The 6251-nt window shown below is 51.3% G+C and overlaps 1 protein-coding gene across 2 annotated transcripts in view; it reads right to left on the reverse strand.

Annotated features, from left to right (window-relative positions):
• The window catches only part of COG5 (component of oligomeric golgi complex 5), a 349021-nt gene that overhangs the window by 201557 nt on the left and 141213 nt on the right, over positions 1-6251 (reverse strand). The gene's annotated exons all lie outside the window — the stretch shown is intronic.

Consider the following 6251-nt stretch of genomic DNA (forward strand, 5'->3'; position numbering starts at 1 on the left):
ACAATTTCCAAAGGAAAAATGTATTCGTTTTTTTTTAATTCATTTAGAACTCTAGATGACCTTTGACTATTACCCTTGCAAGTGGCTACAAAAGATGCTTAAATGTTCACCAGTTTTTGATCCATTGTAACAGACTGACTAGGAGATTGAAAACAAAGGACAGGATTATATGGTCAATTTTCTCTATATACATTTTTAAAAGTTTTTCCTGCGGGACAACAGAGTGACCTCACTCTGTGTCCTGCCTGCCTCCTCCCTCTCCCTCTCCCTCCTCCCCCTGCTCAAGCCCAACCTCACTGCTTCCCTTGGCCAATTAGAATTGCTATCTTAAACCAAGTCCCTGCTCCCCTTCCTCCAACCCCACCCCACAGGACTTTCAATGTCAAGAGAAGTAGCCAGCAGAATCCCACATAGCAGATGCCCACATTGCAGCTGTGACAGCCCAAGGTGGGGGAGAAAGGGGAGAAGGGACTTGGTTTAAAGGTGGAGGGTGGGGAGGTACAGTACTTGGGACAGCAGCCTGGGGACAGGAGCTAGGAGTGGAGCTCTCAGCCTGGCTTATGTGCCAGCAGTGGGTTCTTAGGTATTCCCCTACCACAGGGCTCTTGGGAAGCCGCAGCACAGTGACTGCCTGTCTGGAGTCTGACTGCTCCTGTGGAGACTCACCCCTTCCCCATTGATTGCACTTACCACAGCTACCAGAGCTCCCCCAAGCCATCTGGGGAAGCCACAGCACTGACCTGTCTGCTCCTTCCCGTGCACTCCCAGCAGGTGGATGGGCGGCCCTGGGCTCTTTGGGCAGGACCACATGATGGAGAGGCCAGGACAGCACCTCCTCACCCCCCTTTGCTGCTTTCCCCACTTCAGCAGACTGCAGTGCCCCACAGCGCCATGTTCACACGACATTACCACTGCCTTGCTGCGTACCACATGGATGGGCAGGCACCCCTGCACCTTCCAGGCCGCTGGGGTTAGAGCCAGGCCTAGTGCACGCCGCGGCCAGAAGATGGGAGGCTTACAGGAGAAGGGGTCCAGGCTGTCAGAGGAGGAAAGGAGGAGAAGGGACCCGAGCTGGTACAGCCACAGCCCAGGCTTCCCTGGTGGTTGGGGAAGAAAGCCCGGGGGGGGGGGGGGTTGCCTACACTCCCGCAACTGGGAGGCTGGGGAGTGCACTGAGCAGGGGGCACTGTTCCCTAGTAATCATAACAAAAGGCTAACAGCAGGCTGCCTCAAGGTTCTACACTAGGCCTAGTCTTTAATACATCTGTTAATTAGAAGATTTATCTGGTGTTGCTTGGGTCCTTGCCTCAAATAAGTTTTGTTTTTCTTCATTTAAATCATTGTTCTGGGATGGGGTTGGGGCTGAAGGGTTCAGAACGCAGGCTGCCCTGAGAGGGCAACCCCAGGCCTCTCTCTCTGCAGCAGCTCGGCACCAGGTGAGAAGCACTTGTCCATGGCCACTACAGCTGCAGCAGGCACAACAGAGGAAGGGATGCATGTCCCCTGGCTAGGGAACAGACACACACAAGAATAGACAAACTCTCTAAAACAGGGGTAGGAGATAATTTCTGAAGGGGGGGTGCCTCTTCAATTTCTGAAGTGATCGCGGGCCTCCCCAGAAGGGGCTAAGCCTCAGGCAGAAGGAGGGAGAGGGGGCCAGGGGCTTCCTATGATTCCCCACCCACGGACCCTGATTGGCCTGGGTGTGGAGGCAGCATGTGAAGTCTATTCCTCCTGCCCCCTAGCAATTTTGAATGGGAGGAGACTTTACATGCTCCCTTGTCCCCAGGTCTCAATTGGCCTTGGGGTGGGGAAGCAGCAGGGTGGTTACGGGACCAACCAGCTTGGCGGGCCAAAACTGGCCCACGGAGGCGATCTTGCCCACCCCTGGAGTTAGGGATTTGGGTGCAGGAGGGCCTGTGATGTCTAGGAGGGAGTCTGGGTGAAGGAGGAAGTTGTGACCTGCAGCACAGGCTTGGGGTTCAGGGGTTTGTGTTGTGACCTAGAGCAGGGGACTGGGTTGCAGGAGGCAGTGTGGGGGTTTCGACTGTGATCTGAGGCAGGGTTTGGGGTGCAGGGTCTAGGAGGTGGTACTGGCTCAGGAGGGGTACAGATGGTTTGAGTTATATGGGGTAGGGGAGTAGGAGTGGGGAGGTTGAGCCAAGCCCTGGGAGAAGGGAGGGACTGGGGTGCCAGAGGTGGGCTCTGTCTGGGAGACATACCTGTGAGACTCCTAGCCAGCAGTCTAGCATGTTTCTCAGGTAGCAGCCTGCCCCGCTCCCACACTGGCTGTAGGGGCCATGTGCTCTGTGAATAAGAGCTTGAGGGGAGTAATGCTTCTCACACTGCCTGTTCTTCAACACAAATGGCCCAGCAGCCGCTTTTCTGAACTGCATTCAGAGGTGGGGCAAGCAGGGGAGTCTGCCTGAGACTCCCTGCTACATCCACAGGCTGGATCCAGTGGCTTGGCCAGGCCTGCTCCAAAATATATAGAAGATAAGATGTCCCTTTCTCCATCTCTGATCTTTGCTGGCCCAATGGGGTTATAGTTGTCCCAGTCCTCATCTCTGGCCCCTTGCTGGCCCGTGGTCATGCTGCCAGACCCCTCCCTTTCCACTTTATGAGAAAATGGAATCCCAGGCACATCCCACTATCCCAGAACAATCAAATCCTGACCTTGCTTTAAGTTATAAGAAAAAGTTGCATACCAAATTCAGTGGTCTGATCTCTTACCATTTAGAAGGAGCTCTTGAACAAATGGACTCTCAGATGGACAGATAGACAAATGCATATTTCTAAAATATATGGTAAGACAGTATTGGAAAGGGGGAGGTAAGTAACAAGAAAGCAAAATCTGAAGAGAGTACAAAGTTATTTAAATTTGCCATGATCAGCAAGGACTCTGAGGAACTTCAGAGAGACCCAAACAAACTTTACAACTGGGTAACTCAATAGTAAATGCTCAATGTCCATAAATGCAAAGTAATTCTCTTTGGAGAAAGAAAATTAAGCTATTCATATACCTTATGAGGTTCGTAGTTAACGGTATTAACTCAAGAAAATAAACTGGGCACTATTGTTGCCAGTTCAACGAAAAGTTCTACTTAATGTGCAGTTGTGAATAAAAATAGCAAACTTATGTTAGAAGGCATATGGCAAGGGATGAAAAATAATATGGAGCTGTAAGTGGGTTGCTCTTGGGGGGGGGGGGTGGCTCCCCCTCATGGTCAGTGAATGTCCACTCCTACCCATTACATTTTCTGCTGTCATTTGGGGAATTTGTGGAGGCTGTGAGTGAGCATAAGTCCTCCCATCGCGTGGGCGGCAACCCAGCATCTAGAGCCCGGCTGAAGTCTAGGGTGAGTGGCAAATAAACTGTTTTTTGTACTGCCTGCCCTGAACTGAGGCTGGGCATTGAACTGTCTATGGGCCCGGCCTCTGTTTGGGGCAGGCAGCGAAAATAAGCAGTTCATGGTCCTCAGTTCAGGGTGGGCAGCAAAAATAAACAGTTTGGAGCTGAATCCTGGTTCAGGGCGTGGCAGCAGGCAAACAGCAGTTTAAAAGCAATCCCTTTCTCAGGACGTGGCAGCAGGCTTAAATAGCTGTCTAAAGACAGGCCCCTGTTCAGGCTGTGGCAGCAGTGGGTTTTGGCTGCAACTCAGGCACAACCAAGGGGAGAGTCTGCCACCCGAAAGTAGGGTGGCAGGGGGGCACAGGCCCAACCACACCACTGCGTCTCTGCCCAGGGCCCTGGTAGCAGCAGAGCAGTCTGCTACTGGGTCAGCAGGGATCCATTTCGCAATGCTGCCCGAGCTCTCTCAGATAACCAATAGTCAGCTTTCCCTGGGCTACTTCCAAATTCCCCTGAGGCTGTAGCCTGGGTTCCAGGCGAGTCTTTGGGGCTCCAGCGCATTGGTAGCTAGGCCAGGCAGGGAGTCCATCCGGATCGTCTGGGAACAGCGAGCCCAACGGCCCGGGCCATTTCCCAGCCTCCGCTGTGTCTTGCTCCTTTAGCAAGTGCAGAGTGGACACTTCTGGCTCCTTCCACCACCAGGGCCTTTCTGGCCTCCTTGGCAGGCCTTTTATTTCTTTGGCCCCTCCTCCTGATTGATTGTTAGGTGCTTCATTAGCACCAGCTGTGGCCCACCAAGGCTCAGGGAGGGGCGGCTCTCACTCCTGGTCAGGGGACAGCCACTTCAACCCACTACAGGAGCATACAAATCAATGATGCAATATTATCTAGGATACTATGTGCAGTACTGGTCATACCATTTCAAAAAGAATATTGCGGTATTTGAGGGCATCCAGAAAAGGGCAAAAAATATGAGGAAAAACTCATATGAAGATATTGAAAAGACTGGAATTGTTTATCGTAGAAAAGAGACAAGAGAGAACATGATAAAAATATGTAAAATAATTCAATAGTATAGAAAAGGCAGATCAGGAGCTTCTATTCCCCCTGTCACATAACACAAGAACAAGGAGATATGAAATTAAATGCTTGCAAATTCACAACCCATGAAAGGAAATAGTTTCACACAAAGTGCATAATGAAGCTGTAGATCTCACTATGATAGGAAGCCACTGAGGCAAGAGTTTAGCAAAATTCCACAAAGAATTGAATGTTTATATGTAAAAGATTATTCAGAGTTAAGATAGTTCATGCTTGCAAATTTGGGAATGGATACTAAACCTCAAGCCTCAAATGAATCTTCAACTACAAGGAGTAACAGGAGATCAACAGTGGGAAGCAGATTGTCCTATATCTGCCTTCAGTGAGATTTCTTGCACCTTCCACTGAAGCATATGGTGCTGGCCATTGCTGAAGATACGCTATTGGACCAGAGACCACAGGTCTGTTCCTGTGGGGCAACTCCTATGTTCCTACTAATAAAGCTAAGTACAGGCAGTCCCCGGGTTACATACAAGATAGGGACTGTAGGTTTGTTCTTATGTTGAACCTGTATGTAAGTCGGAACTGGCATCCAGATTCAGCCGCTGCTGAAACTGACCAGCAGCTGACTACAGGAAGCCCGAGGCAGAGTTGCTCTGCCCCGGGCTTCCTGGAATCAGCCGCTGATCAGTTTCAACAGCGGCTAAATCTGGATGCCTGGGGCAGAGCAGCTGGGGTGCTGCTGGGTTGGTCCAGTAGCGCCGAGAGCGGCGCTGCGGGACCAACCGGCAGCACCCCAGCTGCTCTACCACAGGCGTCCCAAGAAAAGCCTGGTCCCGCTGCCCGCGTCTCCATGGTCTGCTGGTGGGGGGGGCACAGCTAGTGCGCCCCCTCCCCCAGCAGACCAGGCTTTTCCCAGGACGCCTGTGGTAGAGCGCTACTGGACCAACCTGGCAGCACCCCAGCTGCTCTGCCCCAGGCAGACCAGGGAGACACGGAGCAAAGCCGCGGAGGACCCGGGCGGCGGGACCACCCAGACGCGCTGCGGTCCCTCTGCCCGGATCCTCCGCGGCTTTGCTCCGCGTCTCCCTGGTCTGCTGGGGGGGAGTCCTCCCCCCCAGCAGACCAGGGAGACGCGGAGCAGCTTTTCTCGCCCCGGAGGACACGGGCGAGACCGCAGCACGTCTGGGCGATCCCGCCGCCCGCGTCCTCCAGGGTGAGAAAAGCCCCGTTCGTAAGTACGGATCCGACATAAGTCGGATCCGCGTAACCCGGGGACTGCCTGTATAGGACTGGCTACTGAAATAAGGTACTGTATGGTTAGGGTTACAAATAATACTTGGTTTATGGTTCTCTCATATAATGGAAGCTCCTCAGGGCAGGCAGTATATCCATCTCTGTGCGATGCCATGTAAATGTATGGTGCTATGCAAATTATTCCAAATAGGAAAGATAGCACAGGATGTTGGCATAATTTGTTCCCTAGGTAAAAAAGGTGAATATGTCAAGAGTTAGAGCAAGAAGATGATGCAGGGCCTACCTGCAAGAATGAAACGTTAGAAAAACTACTTATTGAGGGAAAATGATGTGGATATGTCTGAAGAACAACTTGGATCAACTTTGCAATGCATCAGTCTTCAAGACTTTCTCTGTCTAAATTCCCAAGTTGTTTGCTACGTTGGATGTTTCTAGGGAAAAAGTTTACTTTAGCCCATCCTTATGTCTTCTTTAAGTTAACTAGGTTTAGAATCCATCACGCAAGTATACGGTACAGAAAGCTGCAGTAAGAGAAATCTAGAGTTGCCAGTTACAAGAATGTCATTTCTTATTTTAGATTACATAACACATATCTCTTATT

The sequence above is a fragment of the Pelodiscus sinensis genome, chromosome 1 (assembly GCF_049634645.1).
Source record: "Pelodiscus sinensis isolate JC-2024 chromosome 1, ASM4963464v1, whole genome shotgun sequence".
In the NCBI taxonomy this organism is placed as follows: domain Eukaryota; kingdom Metazoa; phylum Chordata; order Testudines; family Trionychidae; genus Pelodiscus; species Pelodiscus sinensis.